Raw genomic sequence first — 3,709 nt, forward strand, 5'->3', positions numbered from 1 at the left:
CATTTGACGCACGTCAAAAAGTAGAGCTGCCTCGAAGTTTATGCGAATTGCTCACGCCAGACGCAGTGTGTCGTCCAATGAATGTACAGAAGGTCGGTCATGATGAAATGAAATATGATATGAAAATATAATATGACTTCTGTAATGAAATCTGATACGCTGTGGGTGGGAAAAAATAAAATCCTTCAAAAAGGAAAATGGAGGAGCGTTTGATTGTCGGGGGGTACCCAATACTTGTCCTCGACCTCTAGGAAGACCACGCTAGAAAACGAGGCCTTGAAGAAAGTGGTAGAGATTGTTGATGTCCCTGGAGGGTATCTCTTATCTGTGTTAACTGTACAGTATGATCATACATATCTTGGTAGTTTAGCCCCTGATACTTTCAGGTGTAGCTTATGTGTAGCCTAAGTATGTGAAACAAAATGTAATAAATACAGTAATAACTGGAAGCACTCAGAGAGCGCAGACCTCCGCCAAGGAAGCTGCTTGATAAAACATTTGACTATGTTACACCCTGTCTTTCTGTCTTGTTTTTGTAGAGTTAGAAACTGGAATGTTGCAATTCAATTTGCGGTGACTAGGGGCGTCTAAATGTATAGGCCGGTAATGGTGAAGAATCTTAAAAAACGTCCTGGTTCCGGTTCGTGTTCCGGATCACCACCAGAATTTAATCACTTGTTCCTTGGGTCATTACCAACACCCCCACAAAGTTTCGTCCACATCCGTTCAATAGTTTTTGGGTTATGCTACTGACAAACAAACAAACAGACAGACGGACAAACAGACAAACCAACGTGACCGAAAAAATTACCTCCTTGGCGGAGGAAAAAATACAGTAAATACAATAAGGGTCAGAATGTAAAACTAGTAATCAGGAGCAACACCAGAAATGTTGGGCCCCCTACCCCCCACCCTTAGCACACCTGACTTCTTGTTGCCTATGGAACATATGAGTTTGTGTGGCTTAAATTATGTTTATATTTATACATTTATTTAATTTAATGAAATAATGTAGCAACTAGCAAGACATCCACTGAGGCTTTGTGCTTTCTAGCAGCAGTCATTCACAGGTTTTTCAAAAGTGGTTTATACATAATTTGAATGAACTCTTATGCTCAAATCTGCAAGCAGCTTTCTATGCAACACACAAATACCTTGAAATACTATGGATTTGCGTGTGTTGGGTAGAAAGTGGATGAGTGTGTTCGGATTTTATAGCCATGGCGGAATCTAGGTGGTCAAGCTAGATGCTGTGTGTTATGATGCCGTAATAAGTATGACAGTCTTCCCTTTGGTTTGTGATGGTCGTCTGTGGTGGACAAAATGTACGATTCCTGCAGAATCCAGAAGAGAACAGAGTTATGCTTGCTGGTAAAAAAAAAAAGTTCTCAGGTAAAAAAAAGTGTACTTAATATATACTTATTAAGTATGTATTTTTAATTTAAAGAACGTTATTTTGGGACAACTTATAGTATGCTTCAATACACTTGAAAGATGATTAAGTACAGCTTAAACACATTTTAAGTTGACTTTTTTGTACTAAAATCAAACTTGTACAAGTGTACTGAATGTACTAAAATCATACTTAACTTAAGTACATTTCAAATATACTTACTAATTCACTTTAAAATATGTTTAATGTGTACTTTAGCATGCAGTTTAGTGTATTTTAAGTATACTAAAAATCTATTTCAAGGTCATAAGAAAGTAATTTATAGCATGCTGCAGAAGTACATACTTAAGTTGTGTTATTTTGGGACAACTTATAGTATACTTAAATACATTTGAAATATGATTAAGTATAGCTTAAACACATTTTAAGTTGACTTTTTTGTACTAAAAACAAACTTTGTACAAGTGTACTTAATATACTAAAATTATACTTAACATAAGTACATTTCAAATATACTTACTAATTCACTTTAAAATATGTTTAATGTGTACTTTAGCATGCAGTTAAGTGTAATTTAAGTATGCTACAAATCTATTTCAAGGTCATAAGAAAGTACTTTATAGCATGCTGCAGAAGTACATACTTAAGTTGTGTTGTTTTGGGACAACTTATAGTATACCGTATTTTTCGGACCATAAGACGCATATAAAATCATAAAATATTGTCAAAAACTGCCAGAGCGTCTTATAAGCCAGTGCGTCCAATGTGTGAAAAAAAATCATGGCCGCGAGACTCTGTCGATATTTTAGAACGACTTTGGGGGAATCGGGTCTGCACGTTATGAAAAAATAGGCTACTTGTGAGTAGCCTATACCAGTAATCAAGAGCGTCGCGGGGCAGGCTGTGTACAGTAGCCAGGTTACAATGGCACCTGTTAAGAATGACGCCTCTCTCTCTCTCTCTCTCTCTCTCTCTCTCTCTCTCTCTCTCGTGCGCGCATTGCAAGCTGTTGCATATTATTTGCTCGATGCAGAGTTATGATGGCGTACGCGCTCTTGTTGACATGGTTGTGTGCATGGTTGCATGCATTCGCAAGACGTTATTGCAGTAAAGCATGTGAAAAGCGTGGAAGGGTCGTTGACTGGTATTTCAGTGTCCTTGACTGAAACAAGTTGCAAGACTCCACAATTCAACATCCTTTGCGATCGGCACAACAGTGATTCTTATCAGAAAGCTATTGTGCCTACGCACAGACCCTATAGTTAAATTTCAAACATTAGCGAACATTGAAAAAAGATCAGACAACAACCGTCGGGTAGGTTTATGAAAGCGGGGTTGAGAAGTTCCGCGAAAATGCATCGTCACGTCAGAGAAAGATGTTTGCTATTGTGCGACAACACTACCACTATTTCATGTCTGCCTAAGTGTCTTCGTCATGGATGAATGGGCAACAATGTTTTTTCCAGCCAGGATTGCACTGAAAAGTAGGCTACTCCTGTTAAAAAAGGGCACGGGTGGCCGACGCTGTGCCTGCGCGCGTGTGTGTGGGAGGGAGGGGAGGGAGAGACGCGGAGCAGATCTCGAGGAGAGATGAGGGTCGCGACTCCTGAAATACCAGGCGATTCTTTTTCAATGTTCTATGAATCTTTTGCTGAATAGCCTACATTAAATGTGTTTAAACATTTGTTTTCTTTCAAAGAACATGCGTACAATTTAATGTTGGCTTCATGTCATACTTTAAGAAACTGCTCGAAAACGCTAGTGATATTCGGCAACGTTTGATATTGCGTGTATTCGGCCACGCATGTTATTTTTAGTGCATTCCTAACAACAACAGCATTAGTTATGAAATTATGTCATTAGTTATGAAGTGCGTCCTATGACGCAGTGCGTCTTGTCTGTGAAAAAAGTCACGGTCCTTGGTGGTGCGTCTTTTAACCCAGTGCGTCTTTTGGTCCCGAAAATATGGTACTTAAATACACTTGAAGTATGATTAAGTAGAGTTTAAACGCATTTTAAGTTGACATTTTTGTACTAAAATCAAACTTTGTACAAGTGCACTTAATGTACTAAAACCATACTTTACTTTAAATACATTTCAAATATATTAGCAAAATTGCTTTAAGTACATTTTAAGTGTACTGACTCTAAATGTATTTTCAGTATGCTACAAATAGATTTTACTTTAAGCACATTTATTTTAAGTACACTTTAAATATACTTCAAAAGTATATAAAAAAAACATTAATGTAAGCTCTAATTACTCATTTCCATCGCACATGGTGTTGTTCACAACTGTCATACATACACATGAAC

The sequence above is a fragment of the Engraulis encrasicolus genome, chromosome 9 (assembly GCF_034702125.1).
Source record: "Engraulis encrasicolus isolate BLACKSEA-1 chromosome 9, IST_EnEncr_1.0, whole genome shotgun sequence".
In the NCBI taxonomy this organism is placed as follows: domain Eukaryota; kingdom Metazoa; phylum Chordata; class Actinopteri; order Clupeiformes; family Engraulidae; genus Engraulis; species Engraulis encrasicolus.